We start from the raw sequence: 15,328 nt of genomic DNA, 5'->3' as shown, positions 1-15,328 counted from the left end.
ACAGTGTTGTATTCTTGGACAGATTTATGGAAATGTAACAAGCTGGTGATGGAGTTCTGGGAACTGCAGACTTGACTTCCAAACACAGATTAGAACAGGAGGGCAAAGAACATCTTTTTATTTTTCCTTTGCTGTCAGAAAGAAATCACATTTCAGTCTTTTAAAAACTCTTTTAATAGGATGCTTGTACATAAACCACAGTCACAAGGGAATAATAAATATGTGTATGTAGTACAGGAGCCAAAGCTTTGTTTGCCAAAAGGTAAAAAACTCAGAAAGCTTTTTAAGAGCCTGCTTGAAAAACCATTAAAACCATCACCTTTTCTCTCCTTCTCAGTAATGACACACTAGTATGAAATCCTTAAATTAATATAGAATTAGCTCTGGCCCTACTGTAAGAGAGAATAAGAACTTGCTTACATATGGATGGTACAGTGGCATTGGGCAGGCTTTCTCCTCCACTTCCAGCCAGTGAGGAGGGAAGCAGCAGGTTCTCTGGAATGAGACAGAGCTCAGTTCAAATCCCAACTGTGTCTCTTTTTACATGAGGTATGACCTTAAGCAAGTTATCTGTCTACTCTGAAGATGTTTCTTTCTCTAGAAAATGGGGATGCTAATAAAACCAGCCTCATGTAATTGTTAGGAGGATGAAAGGGACCATACGTGTCAAACACTTGGGGTAGAGTCTGGCACAGAGGAAGCACTCAGGAAATGCTAGTTATTATTTTGATTGGCTTTTAACAAAATTTTTATCGGGAAAGGTTATATGTGAAACACTGCTAGGAGTTAGGATAAATATATAGAAGAAGGCAGATGTTTAAGTAGATAATTCAAGTCCTATATGCCATTTCGTTGGTACAAAGATATGGATCTTCAGGCAAAAAAAAGAGACAGAGCTTCATCTTGGCTCTGGGAAAATTTACTGTAAAATCTTTGTTTGATAAGCTTTCAAAAGGAAGATGCTAAGATGCATATTTTCATTCTGAGTTGTTAGGGTCAAATCCAACTATTTTTATTTCCATAAGTGTTTTTCCCAACTCCTTCTCTCTCTTTCTCTTCCTTTAATTTATGTAAACCTTTTCCTTAATTGTTAACACCATGATTGTATGATATCTAAAGGCAGTGAGAGGAGGTAAACATACATTAACCACTCATATACTTCTCAGCAACTCTATTAAAATGATTTTGGGGGGAGAGAGTTAAAACAGCAGGTTTTATTTCCCTGCATTGCTGATGAAAATGTATACTGGGAGGAATCTTTTGGAGGGGAATTTGGCAATATCAAAATTTATGTATACACTTTTCATTTGATCCAGCAAATCCACTTCTAGGAATTTACTATGCAGATTCACTTTCATCATTATGAAAATCATATGCCCAAGGTTATTTATTATGGCATTATTTACAATTATAAAATATTAAAACTACCTCAATGTTCACAAATGGGAGCGTATTTGAATAAATTATGGCATGGTAACACAATGGATTATTATGCAACTGTGAAAAGAATGAACGGATGTAGAATGATTTCCAAGCTTATTATGAAGCCAAAACAAAAACAAAACAAAAAAAGTTACTGAAGAATCTCATCTAAAAATGAAAGGAAAATTTAAAAGGAATAACACATGTATTTCCTCATTGGTGTTCCCCCTGAAAAATAGTAAAAATAAACCAGAAACTCATAGAATTGGTTAACTGTAAGAGATGGGCACAGTGAATACAGATTCGGAGAATGGGAATAGGATAGATTTTACACACTTAAAAATGAATAAGTATTTCAGATAAACTAGGGGCTAGGGGAACCCGAATGAAGTACAAGCAATAGCAATTAAGCCTAACTGTACTCATGTGAATCACAAATGAAGGAGGTGGGGAAGAAAGAGCTAATCTAAGTAACTTTGCAAAACAATATTTTGACTTTTTAATCAAAGGCTACAAAACAAAAACAACTATTGCATTCTAGTCATAAAATTTGGTTTTCATGGGATGTGAGTTTGCAATTCTCTTTTCAAGAGGTAAGAGTTAGTATTTCTGAGACTATTTTATATCTTAGGATCAGAGCCATTTTCTTCACTCAAAGAGTCACGAGTTACAAGTAAAGGGAGACGCTAAAGCCAACCCTGTGATATTGGATTGGAATCTAAGCTATGTATAAGAACACATTTTTAAAAACGTATCAATGTACAAATGAAGAAGTAGGTATAGGTATGTGTGAATGTGTGCACACTTCTATATTCTCTAACTCTGTCTGCTGAGAGGGTCTAGCACAAACACTGATGAGTACAACTAGATGAGTACAACTAGATCTTGATTGCTAAATGCCATTCTCCAGTACCAGGAAACTTCATACAAATGGCTGATTCCCCAAGCGGGAACAGAGAAAGTATACAGTGAAAGCCTAGAGCATCTTTTGACTCCAGAGGGTAAGAAATGCTTCAAAAATTATGGACACACGTTTAAAGGCTATATGAGCTAACTTGAAGTGGCTCCCCATGACCAAATATGGGACAATTTGAGTAAGAAAATTAATAATGATACTAATGGGTTATACTTTGGTGGTTTGAAGCTGTATGTACCCCCAGAAAAACCCGTTCTTAAATTTAATCCATCCCTGTGCATGTAAACCCACTGTAAGCAGGACCTTTTGATGAGGCGACTTCAATTAAGATGTGGCCCACCTCTTATCAGGATGGGTCTCAATCCTCTTAATGGAGCCATTTGTAAGTGGAATGAAATTCTGACAGAGAGAGAGAGCCACTGGAAGCCAAAAGCTGAATATCAACAGAACCTCAAAGAGAAGGGAGAATTTCCACTCAACTTGAGCCAGCCAGCTTCTCCTAAGGAAGTCAGTGAAGACCTTCTTGGGTTTTCTACCTTGTGGCCTGCCCTGTGGAATTTGAACTTGCCCATCCCCACAATGCTGTGAGCCAATTCCTATTAAAAAAATCTAATGAGGGAAGCAGATGTGGCTAAAGTGATAAGGTCTCCACCTACCACATGGGAGGACCTGGGTTAGATCCCTGTGGCCTCCTGGTAAAAAAGAAGAGGAGAAAGTGTGCCTGCATGGCGAGCCAGTGCTGCATGGTGAGCCCGTGCCCGCATGGTGAGCCAGTGCTGCATGGTGAGCCCGTGCCCGCATGGTGAGCCAGTGCTGCATGGTGAGCCAAGTGCCCACATGGTGAGCCGAGTGCCTGTGCCATGAGCCAGTGCCTGCAGGGTGAGTCAGTACCCACGTGGTGAGCCGAGTGCCCGTGAAAGTGCCCACCTGGTGAGCTGAGTGCCCATGTGGTGAGCCAAGTGTCTGCATGAATGCCTGTATGATGAGCCAATGACCATGCAGTGAGCCAGTACCCACGTGGCAAGCTGAGTGCCTGCATTGTGAGCCAGTGCCTACACAAGTGAGTCACGCAGCAAGATGATGACACAACAAAAGAAAGACAAAGGGGAGAGTCAAAGTGAAGAGCAGCAGAGACCAGGAACTGAGGTGGTGCCATTGACAGGGAACCTCTCTCCCCATCAGAGGTCTGCAGGATCAAATCCCGGTGAATCCTAGAGAAGAAAGACAAGAAGAGAAGACAAAAAGAGAAATAGATACAGAAGATCACACAGCGATGGACACAGACAGCAAAAAAAGCAGGGCGGGGGAGGGGGAAGGGGAGAATAAAATAAATAAATAAAAATTTTTTAAAAATCTAATAATATTCACATAATATATCCTGTCTCTTCTGTTTTCCCCTAGAGAACCCTGACTTACATATGCTTGATATAGCCCATAAATAAATGAGGGATAAAGAAGAAAATCTCTTTTTTGATAGAATGCAAATTAAAAATAAAGAACTAATGATGGAAATAGGAAAATCATCACTTGATAAACACTACTGTAATAATTGATTCAAGGAGGATTAATGGATGCTAATTTTGTGGGGGAAAATATGATGAAAAATACATCATTTACATGTTTTTAAAGTATCTCTTCTCAAAATACTTATTAATTACGAAAAGGGAAAATAGTAACTTCATAGTGGAGAAACTTGGCAGACACCACCCAAAACAATCAAATTTAACATCACCCTCAATGAGACATATCAGCATCAGGTTCCTCTAATACGATTCCTTGAGAAGGGCACAAAATCATTTCTGTATCTTCTTGCCAAAAATGCATAACATGATTTTAATCACGAGGAAATACCAGACAACCTAAATTGAGGGACATACTACAAAACAACTGGGTAGGACTTAGAATAGTGAAGAACTGTCCCAGAGACCAAGAAGTCATTACAAATGAATGCAGTGTGGGATCCTGGGTTGGCTTGTGGGTCAAAAAAAGGACATAGTGAGGTAATTAATGTAATTTGAATATTGTCTTAGATCAGCTAATAGTGTTGCATCAATGTTAATTTCTTGGTTTGGTAATTGTACTGTGATTCTAAAAGCTGTTATCTTGTAGAGAAACGGGGTGAAGTTGCATGGAAGCTCTTTGTCCTATTCTTTCAATTTTCTGGAAGTCTGAAATTATTTCAAAATGAAATGTTACTTTAAAATTTTAAATGTACACCATACTTAAGACATATATATATTTTTTCCATCCTCCTTTCTTATGATGATGAAGAAAGATTTGGCTACATGCAAGAGCATAATTTCACTGAATTCTAGGAGGAAAGAAAGAATTGTAATAGAGTGGTGAGCACATAACACTGTAAATTGGGTATTATTCTGTCAACTGGCTCTGTCACACACTGTGTAAACCTTGAGGGTACTGCTCTACCTTTAACTTTGCTTGTCTATGTGCCAAGAAAGAAGGAATAATGATCTTAGCAATATGGTTTTAATTATTCACACCAGTGGAGGAGAGCAGAGCTGTAGAGTATGGAGCCTGAAAACAGTACTTTTAAGGAGCACTCAAGCAAAGATCAGGATTTAATGCAAAAAGAGGAATAAGTGTATTCTGGTAGGCATAAAATTCCAGATGAAAAAAAAAAAGTTTCTCTAGAGGGAGGAGGAAGCGAGCGCGTTAAGTTGCATGGATGTGTTCAAAGAGATCAGCAATTCGTCAAAGGCTGGGAAGGAGTAAGGCGCCCAGTTGCTCTGTGCAGCCAGCTGCCTCTGAAAGCCTCCCACCTCCCAAAGCTTGATGGTACCAGGAGGTGCGGATGACACTCATTAATACTTTGTAACAACATTCAAGCACTAAGGTAAAGGAACAAAAGCAACTTAGAGTTGCACAGTTTTAGTATCACCAGCTTATTTACACATAAGCTAATGTTCAAAACATATTCAAAACAGTCACGACAGATTGATTTCGTTACCTATATTTCACAGATGAGGAAACTCACATTCGGAGTTTCCAAAACCATGCAGGTAACAAGCTGTAGAGAAAGGATTTGGGCTCTCGACTAGGGTGTCTACCTGAGATCATGAACATTCTTCCAGCATCTCGGGAGCCCCCTAAAATTCCATGAAATTTTTGTTTTTAAGGTTATTCAGGTTCCTCTTTTTTTTTATCCTTAGGAAAGGACAGAGGGCAATTGGTTCTATCAGATTTTCAAAGGATTTTGTGATTTAAAATATAGATTTTTTTCCCCCCATATTGGGGCACAACTTGGAATAGAAATAGTTTCTCCAGACTTGGGACTGTGTAACTCCATACTTTGCATACTAAAGAAGGGTCAGTAATCAGTAGCATGTATAAAGGAGATCATAAGACTTGCCCCGAATCACAAGATTGAGTGCCAGAGATAAGTCCAGAACCCTAACTTGTTGGCAGTCAGGAAAGTTATCGTTCTGTTGACCTGGTTCGGAATGGTCTTTGGTGCTGATGGGTCTCTGAGAACTGAGCGCCAACCAGGAGGCGGGCAGGTCTGGTTCCCCAGCAGGGCGCCAGGGCAGAGCTCCATATACCAACACGATTCCAAGCCTCTGCTGAGACAGTGATGAGTGTGTTGGACATGAGTGATTTGACCAAAATCCTTTGAATTGCTTGAAGATTGTAGGGGTCGATTCTCTTATCTCTGTAGGATAAAAAGCAGTACAGACCGGGCAGAGGCATTGGGGTGAACATTCTGAGTGTGTGCTTTTACCTACCACCCGAAACAGCTCTGCCCAGAGTTTCAGCTTTCCATGGTATTCTGGGGCATTGGAGACGACACTTCTGTCTAGTGGCAGGATGCTCTTTCCTTCAAGGGATACTTTGAAATATGTTAGGAGCCTCTCTGCCTTAAGCATTTGCCAAAAAGGTGACAGTATAGACCAAGACACCCAAATATTGCCAGTAATTAAACAAAAGTGTGCGTGATGCCAGGGCAGGAGGAACACATTAAAAACCCTGTTTTATTATTTCTCATTAGAATCAGAGTCCCTTGTCTACTAGATAAATATATCTGACACCCAAACCCAGGATTTATGAAAGACTTAACATCAGGATGTTATGAAAATGAAATAAAACTAAATTTTGTTCTGATCACTGATGATTTAAAGTGCAGTACAGAATCTGAGAACTGGATAATGCTTCTCTAAGTCACTGATTTTGTAGACAAGGGACTGAGGCTCAGCGAGGTTAAATTTTATATCATTTTACACAGTTAATAAGTGACAAAGCCACACACACAAAAAAACCCAGATTTTCTGATTCCTGGCCTAGTTTTCTTTCCACTATGGCATCGTGCCTTATGACACTAATGAGATTAGAGCCAAATTATTTTTGTTGAAACACATGAGAAGTGTGTGGGCCTTGGTGATATTTTGTGGAGGGAGAGAGGTCCTTCTATCCTTGCTTTTTGCTATTTTTTTCTAGCTTTGTACTCTAAAAGTAATAAATGAATAATGTCCTTTATCTGCCTCAAATTAATAAGGTTCTACTGATTTTTTTTCTTTTCAACAGTCTGCCTACAGTTTAGGAAATTGCCTTCTTCTCTCAGAATAAATGGCATGCATACTGTAGAGTTGCTAGCAATTGAGTTGCTAACCCCCTAAGTGACTAATCTTTGAAATCACCTCTAGTGTTAGGTACACTGGATTGCAAATGTCTTTTGATAGTACTGCAGTGATAGTGTAGGGATTTGCAACTGGCGGGGAGGGATTGAATTGCCATCATTTGGCTTTAGCAGGAGTTAGAGTCTTGTCTCCAACGTAAGCATGAGCCAAGGTACTGTCTCCTCTTTTCTAATTTTAGTTGGAACCATTGGCACTGATCTTACCTAGACAGACTAGTGTTATTTCTACCCAGCACAATCTGCTAGGATGGGCTATACGCCAAGGCATTCAGTTGAACTTCTCCCCCTGATTTACCAAATAGAGATACGATTGGATGTAGAGGACAGGAACTTTCACCCTTTTCATTAGAAGGCATCCGTTCAGATTTGGAGATTCTAAGTTTAATTGGTCAATGTATGACTCAGAGAACATGGCTGTTATGATGGAAAATTGCAGGGTGCTTTAACTGTGGCTCGTGGAAGGTTTGCTGTGACCTTTTGGTGTTGGTAAATGGATAGAGAAATGTTTCACTGCTCAAGGGTGAGAAGCGATGTCTTCTTTTCAGCCCTGCTCTGGGCCGTGTCGGAGCAGATGCCTTGTATGGTCATCGTGTGGTGGCCATCCATTCTTGCTGGCATCTACACGACCTCAGCTGCATCAGTCACGCTGTGGCTCACGTCTGCACCCCCCTTATCATGACTCTGAGACCCCTTCTGTCTGTTCCCCCAGCTCACTTCTGTACCATCGTAGCCTCCTGGACCTTGACCCCTGGGCAGCCCCTCCTGTCTGTTCTTTTCACCCTACTTCATTTTGTCTGGGATGTCTGCAAGGCTGCGCTCTCCCCAAGGGCCCCCCGGGAAGCAGGCCACAAGTCCTCTTTTTCTTTTGGAGCCTAAACACAAAGGGATTTCTATTCCTTCCTACCAGGATTCTCCCCGAGTGCCTTAGAGGGTTCCTAGTGTGTGGAATGCCCACTAAGATAAAAAGTAAAGCATAATGAGATATAGGTTCAAAATGGCAGAAGGAGGGGCTTCAAGGCTCCATTCCCCCACAGAAGCTTTGAACAACCAGCAAGAACTGGCAGAAACACCTTTCTCCAAGCTCCAGAACAGAGTTAAAGGACCGCAGTAGCGGGGTGAGTGCCAAATCACGAGAAAAGCTACTTAAAAGCCGTAGGAGGGAAGCAGATTTGGTCCAATGGATAGAGCCTTCGCCTACCACATGGGAGGTCCGCGGTTCAAACGCTGGGCCTCCTTGACCCGTGTGCAGCTGGCCCATGCACAGTGCTGCTGTTCACAAGAAGTGTTGTGCCACACAGGGGTGTCTCCCGCGTAGGGGAGCCCCATGTGCAAGGAGTGCGCCCTTGCAAAAGGAGAGCCACCCCATGCAAAAAAAGTGCAGCCCACCCAGGAATGGTGCCGCACACATGGAAAACTGATGCAGCAAGATGACGCAACAAAAAGAGACACAGATTCCAGGTGCCACTGACAAGAATACAAGTGGACACAGAAGAACACAGAGCAAATGGACACAGAGAGCAGATAACTGGGCGGAGGGGGGGGCGGAGAAAAATAAAATTTTAAAAATAAAATAAATCTTAAAAAATAAAATAGTAGGAATCCCTGGCACTCTGGCTGACCCTTCCCCCAGACCCAGCCCTCCCAGTGCAGATCTCTGGTCCTGGTTCCAGAGGGAGCAGGGTAACACTAATATACATACTGGGAGCGTGCACACCCAGTGCTGTCTGACTGGTGGTGGCCTGAGGGAATTGCTTCTCCCAGAACTTGTCCTGCATGTCCAAGGCAGCACACAGAGCTCTCCTATAAAGTGCTGTTGGAAAACAGTAGTTGTGCTGCCTTGGGCAAGGGATTGCTAGCTGTAGGATGCACAGTGCAGTGCCCAGGACTGTGAGGAAACTGCTTCCTAGCAATTGGGCATTTCCTAGGGGCACACATGCATGCCCAAGGCAAGATATGCATACCCAAGACACGCTCCATGCACAGAAAGGATCAGGACCAGGGTTTGGGCCTGGAACTATTCTCTAAACTGGGTGTGTGGATAAGCCCTGGAGGAGAGCGCCTGCAGAGGCCCTTCTGCAAGGATGAGAAAGATGTTTTCTCTTTTTTTCCCCTCCTCTTCCTCGCCCTCTTCTCCTTCTCTTCTTCCTCCTTTGATTAGCTCATTGTCATCAAGGAAGCTCTGTCATAACACTAGCTGGATACAAACTTAGATTCTACATTCCAGCAGTAACATATTAAAATATCAAAATGTCCAGATTTCAACAATAGATTACAAAACATGCAAAGAAACAGGAAGTCATGGTCTGGGCAAAGAAGAAGGTGAAAGTCTTAGAAACTATCAAGGAGGAGGACCAGACTTGAGACATACCAGAAATAGACTTTTAAAACAGTGCTCCTAAATATGCTCGAAGAGCTAAAGGAAAACATGGAAAAATAACTAAAGGAAATCTGGAAAACAACAGATGAACACAAAGAGAATATCAATAGAGATGTGGAAATTATAAAAAGGAGCCAAACAGAGCTGCAGACCATAATAACAGAAATTTAAAATGTCCTTGAACACAACATTGTTCAACAACACTTTGGAGCTGTCAGAAGAAAGTATCAAAACACATGAAGTCAATACAATTGAAATCATTCAGTCTGAGAAGCAGAAAGAAGAATGAATGGAGAAAAGAAAGTAGACAGAGCCTGTAACCTGTGGGGCCCATCAGACCTGCCAATATATGCATCGTGGGAGTCCCAGAAAGAGAAAGAGAAACTGGGGCAAAGTCATATGGCTGAAAATTTCCTAAATTAAGTGCAAGCCTTGAATATGTACCTCCAAGATGATCAAGGAACTCTGAGCAGGATAAACCCAAATAGAACCATGGCACTGCATATTATACTCAAACGGCCAAATTCCAAATATAGAGAATTCTGAAAGCCACAATAGTGAACCAATGTGTCGTGCACAAGGGAGCCTCAATAATATTAAATGCCGACTTCTTATCAGAAACAATGGAGGCAAGAAGGCTATGGAGTGACATATTTATAATGCAGAAACTTAAAAATTGCCCAACCACGAATTCTATATCTAGCAAAACTGTATTTTTAAAATGAGGGAGAGAAGAAGACATTCCCAGATAAACAAAATTGGAAGGGCTCATCACCATTGGAGCAGCCCTACAAGAGGTGCTAAAGAGAGTTCTGTGAGTAGAAAGGAAAGGACAATAGATGATAGACTAAAGGCACGTGAAGACATAGAGATCACCAGTAAGGGTAAAGGCAGGTACCATTGTATTTTCGGTTTTAACTCCATTTTGTTCTTCCTACAGGATATAAAAGATAAATGCCTAAAATGATAAATGAGTGCATTTGGAGTCATAATACATAAACATGTATTTTGTATAAGGAGAGGGTATGGAGGAACATAGTTTATGTATGCTATTCAAGTTAAGTTGGAATCACAGCAAATGAGACTGCTGTAAATTTAGGATGTTAACTTTAAGCCCCATGGTAACTACAAAGAAAATATCTGAGCAAGTGGAGTTCACAGAGACAGAAATAAGGCCACAGGTTGACAGGGGTGAGGGACTGGGGAATAGGGAATTAATGCAGAATGGGCCTAGGGTTTGTATTTGGGGAGATGGAAAGTTTTAGTAGTGGAATGTGGTGAGGGTTCCACAATATTGTGAATGTGATTAATCTCCTTGAATTGTATGCTTGGGAGTTGTTGAGATGGGCAAGTTTATATGTTTCTAAAATTAAAATTAAAAAGAGAGAGCAACTAAAGAGACAATGACCATTAAATGCAATACATGATCTTGGATGGGATCTAGCAAGGGAGGAGAAAAGACTCAAAGGGACATTATTGAGCCCTGCGAAAAATTTGGAATAAATTCTGTAGATTCATAGACTTATTCTGTTAAATGTTTAATTTTTTGAACTTGATCATTGCACTCAAGGTTGTTACATTAGTGAGTATCCTTGTTCTTCAGAAATGTACATGGCAATAAGTGTTTTAGAAACATGTTTGTAACTTACAGTCAAGTGTTCAGAGAATGGATTGATAGGCAGACAGATAGATAGATAGATAGATAGATAGATAGATAGATAGATAGATAGATAGATAGATAGATAGATAGATAGATAGATAGATAGATGGATGGATGGATGGAATGATATAGCAAAGGTGGCAAAATGTTAAAATTGGTAGATATGGAATTGGGATGGTAGAGGTATGTTATAGTTCTCTGTACAGACTTTGTATTACTTTTGCACCTGTCCTTTAAATCTGGAAGTATTGCAAAATAGAAAGTTAAAATTCATAATAATTGCTAAATACTTAGACCTGGTTTGTATCTTACTAAGGAGTATGTCTTACTGTGCTCTGAGCAGCCCTTTGAGATGGGTATCACTATTATCCTCATTTTACAGGTAAGCAAGTTGATGCAAAGAGAGAACAGGCAATCCATGAGCACATATATGATGATAAGTGGACAGACCAGGATTCAACTAATTCCACACTCTGGGTCTTTATCTGTTAGAAATTGTATTCGGTTTCAAGTAACAAAAACCTGAGTTACAGGGTTTGAACAAGGTAGGAGTTAGTTTTTCTTTTAAAAACAAGAAGTTTAAATACAGTCCATGCTGGCTATTCTGCCATATCAGGAACCCAACTGCTTCCAATTTTTTCTTTCACCATACTTAGGTCACACACTACTTCTAAGGCTCATAAAGGGGCTGGTAGAAGTCTAGCTGGATAGCTCTAGCTCTCATCTAGGCAGGAAAAGGGAGAAGCACAAAGAATAAAGAGCAGAAAGGCTAAGGTAATTGGAGCAGTCTCCTTGTAAGAGCTTTAACTAAATCCTCACCCCAAACTACTTTCTTTTACTCCTCATTGTTACAAGCAGAATTCTGTTTATTAGGAAGCAGCAGCTGAGAAGGTGTACTGAGCAGCCAGATAACATTCCCTTCCCAGTGGTGAATTATCCTGCAATGCTTCCTTTTCCAGTCTTAGAACAGAAATAGGTATAGGGAATGTTTTCTGGTATAGCTTTTTTATTTAAAATAAATCATATACATTTTCCTTTGTCTAGGGTCTCCTCCCTAGTTACGGTTATTAAAAAATATCTGTCTGTCGGTCCATCATCCATCCATCCATCCATCCATCCTTCTTCTTGAATGGAAATGAATCCATCTTTTGATGGGTTACTCTATATAGAATTCTCAGCAAATATTTAGCACTGACCTGCTTGTCAGGAACTGTTACATTAATGTGGAAATGAGGAACTGAAATATTATCCAAGTTTAGAGAAAACCTTAAATGATTGAAATCTATCTCCACCTTCCCAAATCATCGGCAAGTGTTTAATTATTGGGATAGAAATGCTTTACTGTAGGCTGTTTTCCTACTCAAGCCTGATGTAATAAAACATGCTGATTAGAACATTATTTAGAGGAAGCAAAATGTTTTCAGCTTTAAGAGACTACAAATCTGTGAAATTATTTATTTCTTGGTATCCTAATGTTTGAATCAAAACAAAAGGGGTATCATTGAGCAGCGAGAAAGTTTTGATTGAAGAATGTAATAAAATTTAAAGTTTGTGAGTTCTCTATCCATTGATATTTCTTGAGCAATATTTTATGTTCCCTCCTACCTCAGTTTCTCCTTTTAGAAATTGCTGTCATATGCATATGCTTTGCCAATGGAGTTTCTTTCCCTGCAATAACATTACAAAAGAATATTAAGTCACAGGAATTTTTGCTAACTTAGCACTGTATTCTTTTTATTCCTGTGAGCGGTGCATAGGTTGGTGTTTTGCCATGCCATTGTGAATGCAATTAATGTAAAGCACATAACACAAAGCTGGTCACAAACCGAGACAATACTCATCAGTAGCTTTATTGATGGAACATATGTAAGCAACTAAGGAGACTGTACTTCTAGATATTTCTTGGGAATTTTATGTTTGTTTAGGTTTTAGGTTTAGGTGTGATAAATCCCTAACAAGATTGTAATTCTGATTGAGAATGTTGGTTTAATTCTTTTTAAAGGAAGATTTATAGATTTTAAAAATTGAAATAAATTGTAAATATTCTTGTCAAATTTGGTCAATCAATGAGTATAGACTATAGAGAAAAGCAGCTTGAATCACCTGGGTTCAAAACTTCCTCTCTTATTCAGTAACTGTTTATAATTTTAATTAGTTATGCAGATTGAGTTTTTCCCTTTCCCTTTTAAATTAGCCAGATATTATTATTTGCCAAAGTGAATGTGTGCTATAAAGAGATTTAATATAAAAAATATTTTGCTCCAACTACTTGACTATTTCTTATGTATTAGTTGGACCTAAATTTGCTGAATAATTGTTTCAGTTCCCTCTGAGTTCATATGTTGAACTCATGGCCTCACACCATTACTAAGAAACTTTCAACAACAGGAAGTAAGCTAAATTTTTTAAATTGGTGATTATGAACAGTTTGGTATCTTCCAGATGTGTAATTTAGTGTAGATTTCATTTAATAATGTCTTTCATCAGTATTCATGGTCCTATAAATATTTTTCAGTGTTTTCTGTGAAACAATTCATTTTTGACTGCAAGAGTGGATAATTGGTTTCTGTTTTAGGAGTAAAGATCACTTAATTTTTATACTCTCCCAAAGCACAGTTATTGGAGCCTGTCCCATGCCCCATTTTATAAAGGCAGCCCTTCAACATAGCTGAATCTTTCCATCAAATCTGCTATGTAAGGAATCTCACTTTTCCTTTCTCTTCTGGTAACTACTGTAGTTGACAAAAGGGATTTCTAAAAAAGATAATTGGATTGATTAATTCAATTTCTGGGTTGAGCATGAGGCTGTAAATTGGAGATCACTCATAGAAATTGAATACAAAGGGAAAATCTTTTTAAGTCTTTTTTTCCCACTGTATTGAGTGATTTATGCTGAACTCCTAAAAGCTTTCCAAATTCACAGAGCTTCAATAAACTTCTAATGGCGCCCTGAATACAAGCTCTATTTTTGTTGCTTTGTGTAGCAGGTGGGAAATCTTTAGTTAGTAGGATGAGTCTTTGTTTTCGTTTCTATTGAAAAAACTCATGGACTAACATTTTAGGACTCCTGGTATATTAGTAAATTTTTAAGTTATATATAACATATTTATACTAGTTTAAATTTATATTTATATGTTGCTCTTCAAGTATAGGAATACATGTTGATAGTTAATATATTTAACCAAGCCTATTTTTTACGCGTATTTATATGTGCAGGTATCTATGCATGTATATTATTACAGTGTGCATATTTAAGTTATTTGGTTGAGTACTTCATGAGATAATAGATTCTCTAAATTCAAAAATTATTTTATCCACATTCCATCACCCCCCACAGAGTATAATACAGTGCCTTTTACGCTAAATTAGTAGTTATAGAGAATGGTGACCAAAAGAATACACATTTAATCAGAGAAAAATGGACCATTTGATTTTGGTAAGGTATATAGGAAAGATGGTCCCTTAAAGAGGGTCCCCTTTATTGTCAGTTAGAGCTGTTTTATTCTAATCTACTGAGATGGAAGCTAAGCTCTGCCACTTTTATATAGTTTTATTTATAATTGTGAACATGTAGAGCCACATGAGGCCATCAATCAGTGGTGAGATGAGGGACCAACAGAATCATTTCTGTAGGTGGCCAATTTTTTTCAATCAAGGGCAGCTGAAAGGTCATGATTAAAACAGTGATTTCCCTGAAATTGTAAGTAACTGTTAGTGACTGTTTTCCACAAAGATGTCAAAACTACTTTTTCCTCTGAAAAAGAAAATTATAAGTTCTTGAAAACGTTGGCAGTTTTCCAAATTTCACTTGTACTACTGTAATGTATTTTAATTACTGTGCTTGAGTCAGTTTCTAAAAAAAAATTCAAGGCAAAATAATTTAATGTGATAGTGAGCATACATAGATTAAACAATATCCATCTACTGCCTCAATGATATTTGCATATTCATTATTAGTCAAATACTAAGATTTAATAATATTTACCCAAGGAGAGTGCATAACGTTAATTCATAATTCCTTAGAGATGTGAGGAATGATATCACTATGTATTTCTATTAAAACCTGATAGTGATGAGATAGAGAAGTCATTTTTTGGCAGATAGACCTGTTAGAGAAGGCAGTCGAGGATAGCAGGTGTTGCAGATGATTTTTGCAGGTGTCCCTGTGTTCTCTGACTCAGGATTGACTCCAGTCGTAGTGGGTAGGAGAGTGGACTCACTGCTGGTCGACATCCTCTTCTGGGTGAGGGGTGAACTGGAGGGCCTGCCATTTGTAGCCATTAAAGTTTCCTCGGACCCCTT

This window comes from Dasypus novemcinctus, chromosome 20, assembly GCF_030445035.2.
Source record: "Dasypus novemcinctus isolate mDasNov1 chromosome 20, mDasNov1.1.hap2, whole genome shotgun sequence".
Taxonomy (NCBI): Eukaryota; Metazoa; Chordata; class Mammalia; order Cingulata; family Dasypodidae; genus Dasypus; species Dasypus novemcinctus.
This window is presented reverse-complemented; position numbering follows the sequence as displayed.